Here is a 13,442-nt window from a genome sequence, read left to right as displayed (position 1 = left end):
CAGACAGACAGACAGACAGACAGACAGACAGACAGACAGACAGACAGACAGACAGACAGACAGACAGACAGACAGACAGACACACACACACACACACACACACACACACACACACACACACACAGAGAGAGACGGAGACAGACATGTAAGATATTGAGAATGTCACTTCAAAGAGAATGTTGTCAATTGAATGTACACTACAGTAAATAACTCATGCATGTATGATAGGACAGTATGAGCTCAGCCAAGTTTATGGTGAATCTCATAGCAACGTATAGTTAGTAAGATAGATATTGATCATTTTATTGAGTGGTAATTGTTTTATAACACTGTAATACACTGTCATCACAATCTCATCTCTTGTAATGTAAACACAAGCTCCATTTCTAGGACTGACTGACTGACTGACTGACTGCACGTGTGCCTGCATGCGCACATTCTTGCGTGGCCATGTGCCTGTGTGCACGTGTCAGTCTGTGCGCCCTCTAACCCATTCCCCAGTCTGTGCGCCCTCTAACCCATTCCCCAGTCTGTGCGCCCTCTAACCCATTCCCCAGTCTGTGCGCCCTCTAACCCATTCCCCAGTCTGTGCGCCCTCTAACCCATTCCCCAGTCTGTGCGCCCTCTAACCCATTCCCCAGGCTGTGCGCCCTCTAACCCATTCCCCAGTCTGTGCGCCCTCTAACCCATTCCCCAGTCTGTGCGCCCTCTAACCCATTCCCCAGTCTGTGCGCCTCTAACCCATTCCCCAGTCTGTGCGCCCTCTAACCCATTCCCCAGTCTGTGCGCCCTCTAACCCATTCCCCAGTCTGTGCGCCCTCTAACCCATTCCCCAGTCTGTGCGCCCTCTAACCCATTCCCCAGTCTGTGCGCCCTCTAACCCATTCCCCAGTCTGTGCGCCCTCTAACCCATTCCCCAGTCTGTGCGCCCTCTAACCCATTCCCCAGTCTGTGCGCCCTCTAACCCATTCCGGCCTTGAGAAAAATAACTGGATAGGAGGATAGAGGACACAAGATGCATGAAACAGAGAGCTCTAAGTCTCCTCTCTCTGCAGACTCCGATGGCTCTACTGAGTGGCTAGAGAAGTTCGTAGCCTCTGGGTTTACAGGCGCAGCCGCTGATGCAGAAACGGCTTTGACTGTTAACTACAGGGACAGAGGATGATTACGTAACAAACCAACCTGATATGCCTTCAGTACAACTGGACTGTCTGTAACCTGACTATATAACTACACTGTTACCTTGTCAGCCAGCAAACAAAGCCAACACACACAGACACATAACCACACACACACACAAGGCATAGCCAGCTTGTCCTCATCTATATTTTACAGGGCAGAGTCAGGGCCCTTTCTCATGTCCAACAGTAACTGATGAGATTAATAAAGCACATCACACCATACTCATTCACACATACACAGTCTCCCTCTCAGATTCCCTACAGCTCTCCCTCCCTCCACCCTCAGATTCCCTACAGCTCTCCCTCAGATTCCCTACAGCTCTCCCTCCCTCCACCCTCAGATTCCCTACAGCTCTCCCTCCCTCCACCCTCAGATTCCCTACAGCTCTCCCTCCCTCCACCCTCAGATTCCCTACAGCTCTCCCTCCCTCCACCCTCAGATTCCCTACAGCTCTCCCTCCACCCTCAGATTCCCTACAGCTCTCCCTCCCTCCACCCTCAGATTCCCTACAGCTCCTCCCTCAGATTCCCTACAGCTCTCCCTCCCTCCACCCTCAGCTCTCCCTCCCTCCTCCCTCAGATTCCCTACAGCTCTCCCTCCCTCCACCCTCAGATTCCCTACAGCTCTCCCTCCCTCCACCCTCAGATTCCCTACAGCTCTCCCTCCCTCCACCCTCAGATTCCCTACAGCTCTCCCTCAGATTCCCTACAGCTCTCCCTCCCTCCACCCTCAGATTCCCTACAGCTCTCCCTCCCTCCACCCTCAGATTCCCTACAGCTCTCCCTCCCTCCACCCTCAGATTCCCTCCAGCTCTCCCTCCCTCCACCCTCAGATTCCCTACAGCTCTCCCTCAGATTCCCTACAGCTCTCCCTCCCTCCACCCTCAGCTCTCCCTCCCTCCACCCTCAGATTCCCTACAGCTCTCCCTCCCTCCACCCTCAGCTCTCCCTCCCTCCACCCTCAGATTCCCTACAGCTCTCCCTCCACCCTCAGATTCCCTACAGCTCTCCCTCCCTCCACCCTCAGATTCCCTACAGCTCTCCCTCCCTCCACCCTCAGATTCCCCACACAACACTCTCTGTCAGTCAGTCAGTCAGCCAGTCAGTTAGTGCCAGTTAACTAGGTCACAAACACTATCCTGTAGCACTCGGGCCCAGGGCACAGATGGCCCCACCAGTCCGTAACCAGGCTATTCTGCCTGGGTTAGAACCTACACCCACGCAGACATTATTGAGTCATTGTGGCCAGAGAATAAGCTGACCCTTCTTCCCCCCTTTTTTATTTATTTAACTAGGCAAGTCAGTTAAATGAGAACAAACTCTTATTTACAATGACGGCCTAGGAACAGTGGGTTAAACTGCCTTGTTCAGGGGCAGAATGACAGATTTTTACCTTGCAGCTCTGGGATTTGATCTAGCAACCTTTCAGTTACTGGCCTAATGCTCTAACCACTAGGCTACCTGCCGCCCCGACAGGGTACCCTTACATGACCCCGACAACCCTAAGGGATGATGAATAGCAAATGTTGACATGTTGTCTGTCCAGTCTATCACACACAGACGCAGTACACACCACTTCCTGCCCACCTCATCAAATCTGGGAGATGGGGGGGATTCAAGTATGGAAACTAACATTTCTGTGGTGTCTCAGTCAGTATTCCAAACAAGTACAGGGTGGAAACTGAGTCTGAGAAAGGGAAGAGACACACACACACACACACACACACACACACACACACACACACACACACACACACACACACACACACACACACACACACACACACACACACACACACACACACACACACACACACACACACACCATATGTCACAAATCTACATATGGGGTGTGTTGTGTTGACTGTCCCCGGGCCAGTGCTGAACTCAGGTCAGTATTTGTCCTCCAAACCGGGCCAGTATTAAAGCCAGTCAGATTACAATTTCACATTTGTTGTGCAGATTGGCGTGCGCACACACACACCAGCCTGTGCCCTCTCCCTCTCTACTCCGTCTAAACACCCAACTGAAAAATAACGCAACACACACTGCAACACAACAAAACATGATGAGGCAGACACACTGCAACACAACAAAACATGATGAGGCAGACACACTGCAACACAACAAAACATGATGAGGCAGACACACTGCAACACAACAAAACATGATGAGGCAGACACACTGCAACACAACAACCCATGATGAGGCAGACACACTGCAACATAACAACCCATGATGAGGCAGACACACTGCAACACAACAGAACATGATGAGGCAGACACACTGCAACACAACAAAACATGATGAGGCAGACACACTGCAACACAACAAAACATGATGAGGCAGACACACTGCAACATAACAAAACATGATGAGGCAGACACACTGCAACACAACAACCCATGATGAGGCAGATACACTGCAACATAACAACCCATGATGAGGCAGACACACTGCAACACAACAACCTATGATGAGGCAGACACACTGCAACACAACAACCCATGACGAGGCAGACACACTGCAACACAAAAACCTATGATGAGGCAGACACACTGCAACACAACAAAACATGATGAGGCAGGCAGACACACTGCAACACAACAACCCATGATGAGGCAGACACTGCAACACAACAACCCATGATGAGGCAGACACACTGCAACACAACAACCCATGATAAGGCAGACACACTGCAACACAACAAAACATGATGAGGCAGACACACTGCAACACAACAACCCATGATGAGGCAGACACACTGCAACACAACAAAACATGATGAGGCAGACACACTGCAACACAGCAAAACATGATGGGGCAGACACACTGCAACACAACAACCCATGATGAGGCAGACACACTGCAAAACAACAACCCATGATGAGGCAGACACACTGCAACACAACAACCCATGATGAGGCAGACACACTGCAACACAACAACCCATGATGAGGCAGACACACTGCAACACAACAACCCATGATGAGGCAGACACACTGCAACATAACAACCCATGATGAGGCAGACACACTGCAACACAACAAAACATGATGAGGCAGACACACTGCAACACAACAACCCATGATGAGGCAGACACACTGCAACACAACAACCCATGATGAGGCAGACACACTGCAACATAACAACCCATGATGAGGCAGACACACTGCAACACAACAAAACATGATGAGGCAGACACACTGCAACACAACAAAACATGATGAGGCAGACACACTGCAACACAACAAAACATGATGAGGCAGACACACTGCAACACAACAACCCATGATGAGGCAGACACACTGCAACACAACAACCCATGATGAGGCAGACACACTGCAAAACAACAACCCATGATGAGGCAGACACACTGCAACACAACAACCCATGATGAGGCAGACACACTGCAACACAACAACCCATGATGAGGCAGACACACTGCAACACAACAAAACATGATGAGGCAGACACACTGCAATACAACAAAACATGATGAGGCAGACACACTGCAACACAACAAAACATGATGAGGCAGACACACTGCAACACAACAAAACATGATGAGGCAGACACACTGCAACACAACAACCCATGATGAGGCAGACACACTGCAACACAACAACCCATGATGAGGCAGACACACTGCAATACAACAACCTATGATGAGGCAGACACACTGCAACATAACAACCCATGATGAGGCAGACACACTGCAACACAACAAAACATGATGAGGCAGACACACTGCAACACCACAACCCATGATGAGGCAGACACACTGCAACACAACAACCCATGATGAGGCAGACACACTGCAACACAACAACCCATGATGAGGCAGACACACTGCAACACAACAAAACATGATGAGGCAGACACACTGCAACACAACAAAACATGATGAGGCAGACACACTGCAACACAACAACCCATGATGAGGCAGACACACTGCAACACAACAACCCATGATGAGGCAGACACACTGCAAAACAACAAAACATGATGAGGCAGACACACTGCAACATAACAACCCATGGTGAGGCAGACACACTGCAACACAACAAAACATGATGAGGCAGACACACTGCAACACAACAACCCATGATGAGGCAGACACACTGCAACACAACAACCCATGATGAGGCAGACACACTGCAACACAACAAACCATGATGAGGCAGACACACTGCAACACAACAACCCATGATGAGGCAGACACACTGCAACACAACAAAACATGATGAGGCAGACACACTGCAATACAACAAAACATGATGAGGCAGACACACTGCAACACAACAAAACATGACGAGGCAGACACACTGCAACACAACAACACATGATGAGGCAGACACACTGCAACACAACAACCTATGATGAGACAGACACACTGCAACATAACAAGCCATGATGAGGCAGACACACTGCAACACAACAACCCATGATGAGGCAGACACACTGCAACATAACAACCCATGATGAGGCAGACACACTGCAACACAACAAAACATGATGAGGCAGACACACTGCAACACAACAACCCATGATGAGGCAGACACACTGCAACACAACAACCCATGATGAGGCAGACACACTGCAACACAACAAACCATGATGAGGCAGACACACTGCAACACAACAAAACATGATGAGGCAGACACACTGCAACACAACAAAACATGATGAGGCAGACACACTGCAACACAACAAAACATGATGAGGCAGACACACTGCAACACAACAACCCATGATGAGGCAGACACACTGCAACACAACAAAACATGATGAGGCAGACACACTGCAACACAACAACCCATGATGAGGCAGACACACTGCAACACAACAACACATGATGAGGCAGACACACTGCAACACAACAAACCATGATGAGGCAGACACACTGCAACACAACAAAACATGATGAGGCAGACACACTGCAACACAACAAAACATGATGAGGCAGACACACTGCAACACAACAAAACATGATGAGGCAGACACACTGCAACACAACAACCCATGATGAGGCAGACACACTGCAACACAACAAACCATGATGAGGCAGACACACTGCAACATAACAACCCATGATGAGGCAGACACACTGCAATACAACAACCTATGATGAGGCAGACACACTGCAACATAACAACCCATGATGAGGCAGACACACTGCAACACAACAAAACATGATGAGGCAGACACACTGCAACACAACAAAACATGATGAGGCAGACACACTGCAACACAACAACCCATGATGAGGCAGACACACTGCAACACAACAACCCATGATGAGGCAGACACACTGCAACACAACAAAACATGATGAGGCAGACACACTGCAACACAACAACACATGATGAGGCAGACACACTGCAACACAACAACCCATGATGAGGCAGACACACTGCAACACAACAACCCATGATGAGGCAGACACACTGCAAAACAACAAACCATGATGAGGCAGACACACTGCAACATAACAACCCATGGTGAGGCAGACACACTGCAACACAACAAAACATGATGAGGCAGACACACTGCAACACAACAACCCATGATGAGGCAGACACACTGCAACACAACAACCCATGATGAGGCAGACACACTGCAACACAACAACCCATGATGAGGCAGACACACTGCAACACAACAAACCATGATGAGGCAGACACACTGCAACACAACAAAACATGATGAGGCAGACACACTGCAACACAACAAAACATGATGAGGCAGACACACTGCAACACAACAAAACATGATGAGGCAGACACACTGCAACACAACAACCCATGATGAGGCAGACACACTGCAACACAACAACCTATGATGAGACAGACACACTGCAACATAACAAGCCATGATGAGGCAGACACACTGCAACACAACAAAACATGATGAGGCAGACACACTGCAACACAACAACCCATGATGAGGCAGACACACTGCAACACAACAAAACATGATGAGGCAGACACACTGCAACACAACAAAACATGATGAGGCAGACACACTGCAACACAACAACACATGATGAGGCAGACACACTGCAACACAACAAAACATGATGAGGCAGACACACTGCAACACAACAGAACATGATGAGGCAGACACACTGCAACACAACAAAACATGAAGAGGCAGACACACTGCAACACAACAAAACATGATGAGGCAGACACACTGCAACACAACAAAACATGATGAGGCAGACACACTGCAACACAACAAAACATGATGAGGCAGACACACTGCAACACAACAACACATGATGAGGCAGACACACTGCAACACAACAAAACATGATGAGGCAGACACACTGCAACACAACAAAACATGATGAGGCAGACACACTGCAACACAACAACCCATGATGAGGCAGACACACTGCAACACAACAACCCATGATGAGGCAGACACACTGCAACACAACAAAACATGATGAGGCAGACACACTGCAACACAACAAAACATGATGAGGCAGACACACTGCAACACAACAACACATGAAGAGGCAGATACACTGCAACACAACAAAACATGATGAGGCAGACACACTGCAACACAACAAAACATGATGAGGCAGACACACTGCAACACAACAAAACATGATGAGGCAGACACACTGCAACACAACAACCCATGATGAGGCAGACACACTGCAACACAACAACCCATGATGAGGCAGACACACTGCAACACAACAAAACATGACGAGGCAGACACACTGCAACACAACAACCCATGATGAGGCAGACACACTGCAACACAACAACCCATGACGAGGCAGACACACTGCAACATAACAACCCATGATGAGGCAGACACACTGCAACACAACAACCCATGATGAGGCAGACACACTGCAACACAACAACCCATGATGAGGCAGACACACTGCAACATAACAACCCATGATGAGGCAGACACACTGCAACATAACAACCCATGATGAGGCAGACACACTGCAACATAACAACCCATGATGAGGCAGACACACTGCAACACAACAAAACCATGATGAGGCAGACACACTGCAACACAACAAAACATGATGAGGCAGACACAGTGCAACACAACAACACATGATGAGGCAGACACACTGCAACACCACAACCCATGATGAGGCAGACACACTGCAAAACAACAAAACATGATGAGGCAGACACACTGCAACATAACAACCCATGGTGAGGCAGACACACTGCAACACAACAAAACATGATGAGGCAGACACACTGCAACACAACAACCCATGATGAGGCAGACACACTGCAACACAACAACCCATGATGAGGCAGACGCACTGCAACACAACAACCCATGATGAGGCAGACACACTGCAACACAACAACCCATGATGAGGCAGACACACTGCAACACAACAAAACATGATGAGGCAGACACACTGCAATACAACAAAACATGATGAGGCAGACACACTGCAACACAACAAAACATGACGAGGCAGACACACTGCAACACAACAACCCATGATGAGGCAGACACACTGCAACACAACAACCTATGATGAGACAGACACACTGCAACATAACAAGCCATGATGAGTCAGACACACTGCAACACAACAACCCATGATGAGGCAGACACACTGCAACATAACAACCCATGATGAGGCAGACACACTGCAACACAACAAAACATGATGAGGCAGACACACTGCAACATAACAACCCATGATGAGGCAGACACACTGCAACACAACAACCCATGATGAGGCAGACACACTGCAACATAACAACCCATGATGAGGCAGACACACTGCAACACAACAGAACATGATGAGGCAGACACACTGCAACACAACAAAACATGATGAGGCAGACACACTGCAACACAACAAAACATGATGAGGCAGACACACTGCAACACAACAAAACATGATGAGGCAGACACACTGCAACACAACAACACATGAAGAGGCAGATACACTGCAACACAACAAAACATGATGAGGCAGACACACTGCAACACAACAAAACATGATGAGGCAGACACACTGCAACACTACAAAACATGATGAGGCAGACACACTGCAACACAACAACCCATGATGAGGCAGACACACTGCAACACAACAAAACATGATGAGGCAGACACACTGCAACACAACAAAACATGATGAGGCAGACACACTGCAACACAACAAAACATGATGAGGCAGACACACTGCAACACAACAAAACATGATGAGGCAGACACACTGCAACACAACAAAACATGATGAGGCAGACACACTGCAACACAACAAAACATGATGAGGCAGACACACTGCAACACAACAACACATGAAGAGGCAGATACACTGCAACACAACAAAACATGATGAGGCAGACACACTGCAACACAACAAAACATGATGAGGCAGACACACTGCAACACAACAAAACATGATGAGGCAGACACACTGCAACACAACAACCCATGATGAGGCAGACACACTGCAACACAACAACCCATGATGAGGCAGACGCACTGCAACACAACAAAACATGACGAGGCAGACACACTGCAACACAACAACCCATGATGAGGCAGACACACTGCAACACAACAACCCATGACGAGGCAGACACACTGCAACATAACAACCCATGATGAGGCAGACACACTGCAACACAACAACCCATGATGAGGCAGACACACTGCAACATAACAACCCATGATGAGGCAGACACACTGCAACACAACAACACATGATGAGGCAGACACACTGCAACACAACAACCCATGATGAGGCAGACACACTGCAACACAACAAAACATGATGAGGCAGACACACTGCAACACAGCAAAACATGATGAGGCAGACACACTGCAACACAACAAAACATGATGAGGCAGACACACTGCAACACAACAACACATGATGAGGCAGACACACTGCAACACAACAAAACATGATGAGGCAGACACACTGCAACACAACAAAACATGATGAGGCAGACACACTGCAACACAACAAAACATGGTGAGGCAGACACACTGCAACACAACAAAACATGATGAGGCAGACACACTGCAACACAACAACCCATGATGAGGCAGACACACTGCAACACCACAACCCATGATGACGCAGACACACTGCAACACAACAAAACATGATGAGGCAGACACACTGCAACACAACAACCCATGATGAGGCAGACACACTGCAACACAACAAAGCATGATGAGGCAGACACACTGCAACACAACAAAACATGATGAGGCAGACACACTGCAACACAACAACCCATGATGAGGCAGACACACTGCAACACAACAACCCATGATGAGGCAGACACACTGCAACACAACAAAACATGATGAGGCAGACACACTGCAACACAGCAAAACATGATGAGGCAGACACACTGCAACACAACAAAACATGATGAGGCAGACACACTGCAACACAACAACACATGATGAGGCAGACACACTGCAACACAACAAAACATGATGAGGCAGACACACTGCAACACAACAACCCATGATGAGGCAGACACACTGCAACACAACAAAACATGATGAGGCAGACACACTGCAACACAACAAAACATGACGAGGCAGACACACTGCAACACAACAACCCATGATGAGGCAGACACACTGCAACACAACAACCCATGATGAGGCAGACACACTGCAACACAACAAAACATGATGAGGCAGACACACTGCAACACAACAACACATGAAGAGGCAGATACACTGCAACACAACAAAACATGATGAGGCAGACACACTGCAACACAACAAAACATGATGAGGCAGACACACTGCAACACAGCAAAACATGATGAGGCAGACACACTGCAACACAACAACCCATGATGAGGCAGACACACTGCAACACAACAACCCATGATGAGGCAGACACACTGCAACACAACAAAACATGACGAGGCAGACACACTGCAACACAACAACCCATGATAAGGCAGACACACTGCAACACAACAACCCATGACGAGGCAGACACACTGCAACATAACAACCCATGATGAGGCAGACACACTGCAACACAACAACCCATGATGAGGCAGACACACTGCAACATAACAACCCATGATGAGGCAGACACACTGCAACACAACAACCCATGATGAGGCAGACACACTGCAACACAACAACCCATGATGAGGCAGACACACTGCAACACAACAAAACATGATGAGGCAGACACACTGCAACACAACAAAACATGATGAGGCAGACACACTGCAACACAACAAAACATGATGAGGCAGACACACTGCAACACAACAAAACATGATGAGGCAGACACACTGCAACACAACAAAACATGATGAGGCAGGCACACTGCAACACAACAAAACATGATGAGGCAGACACACTGCAACACAACAACATGATGAGGCAGACACACTGCAACAACAACCATGATGAGGCAGACACACTGCAACACAACAAAACATGATGAGGCAGACACACTGCAACACAACAAAACATGATGAGGCAGACACACTGCAACACGACAACCCATGATGAGGCAGACACACTGCAACACAACAAAGCATGATGAGGCAGACACACTGCAACACAACAAAACATGATGAGGCAGACACACTGCAACACAACAACCCATGATGAGGCAGACACACTGCAACACGACAACCCATGATGAGGCAGACACACTGCAACACAACAAAACATGATGAGGCAGACACACTGCAACACAGCAAAACATGATGAGGCAGACACACTGCAACACAACAAAACATGATGAGGCAGACACACTGCAACACAACAACACATGATGAGGCAGACACACTGCAACACAACAAAACATGATGAGGCAGACACACTGCAACACAACAACCCATGATGAGGCAGACACACTGCCTGGAGAGAGATATTTGTTAGTTGTAGTGTTGTGTGTTCTATATGGGCCAGAGCTCCTCAGCTCAGCGGGTTTCACACAGTCACACACACACACATCTGAACTGTCACGTCCTGAACAGTAAAGGGGTCATTTGTAATTGCAGTATGGTCAGGGCGGGGCAGGGGGTGTTTGTTTTGTGTGTTTTGGGGTTTTTGGTTCTAGGGGATTTTGGTTCTAGTTTTCTATTTCTATGTTTCTATTTCCATGTTTGGCCGAGTATGGTTTCCAATCAGAGGCAGGTGTTTCTCGTTGTCTCTGATTGGAAGCCATACTTAGGCAGCCTGTTTTTTCCTTTGGGTTTGTGGGTGGTTGTTTTCCTTAATAGTCTTTGTACCTTACGGAACTGTCGTTTTGTCGTTTGTTAGTCATTTTGTTTAAGTGTTCACTTTAATCTAAATAAAGAAGATGAGCACTATACCCGCTGCGTTTTGGTCCAATCCTTACGACGCCTATGACATGAACATCGTCTCGGCACAGGAAATCACAGTATGACCTCACCTGAGGGACAACACACACTGGCATCGATGTACTGGATTTTTTCATAAAAACGAACACAAATCAGAACAGAAGAAAAGCCAGAAACAAAGTCATTGTCTGGAGATGAACAGTTCTAAAAGAGGCTTCAGTTGGTGTGAAATTCATGACCAAGAGGTGGTAATAGGATGTAGGCTACTTGAGATTGTCAAACCCATTTGATAGGCCTAGCCCTAGCTAGCATGGATCGGTCATATCAGTAGAAGGGCGATTCCACGCCAGCGGGAGTAGAGTATTTCCTGTAGATCGTTGACAAAAAATTACAATTAAATCTAGTTTTATCTCACCTTGTAACACGACAAAGTATGGAAAAAGTCAAGCAGTGTGAATACTTTCTGAAGGCACTGTTTAGGTCTAAAAAGGCACACAGATAAGTGTGTGTGTGTGTGTGTGTGTGTGTGTGTGTGTGTGTGTGTGTGTGTGTGTGTGTGTGTGTGTGTGTGTGTGTGTGTGTGTGTGAATGAGCTGATGATTGAGTAAAAGTAGAGATGGATGGAGAGTTGTAAAGAAAGACAGGGTGAGAGTCAGTGGATGAGAGAAGAGGCAGTCTTAACCTGTTTGTATTATGTGGGTTATAGCCTATAGCCTGGCTGATCTGACCCAGATAGGACTAACATCAAATCATACATCAACCATTCTGCATTCAAATCTATTTTGTTCCCATAGAAATGAATACTCACACACCACCATTAATAGGCTATCAATTCTGACCCACATCAGACTGCAGCACCCACACTCTAAACCATGTGTGTGTGTGTGTGTGTGTGTGTGAGTGAGTGAGAGAGAGAGAGAGAGCC

At 47.7% G+C, this 13,442-nt stretch overlaps 1 protein-coding gene across 4 annotated transcripts in view; it reads right to left on the bottom strand.

Moving 5' to 3' along the window:
- The window catches only part of LOC106609443 (transmembrane and coiled-coil domain protein 3), a 55,528-nt gene that overhangs the window by 6,770 nt on the left and 35,316 nt on the right, over nt 1-13,442 (bottom strand). The window lies entirely within an intron of this gene.

The sequence above is a fragment of the Salmo salar genome, chromosome ssa07 (genome assembly GCF_905237065.1).
Source record: "Salmo salar chromosome ssa07, Ssal_v3.1, whole genome shotgun sequence".
Classification (NCBI taxonomy): domain Eukaryota; kingdom Metazoa; phylum Chordata; class Actinopteri; order Salmoniformes; family Salmonidae; genus Salmo; species Salmo salar.
This window is presented reverse-complemented; position numbering and strand designations above follow the sequence as displayed.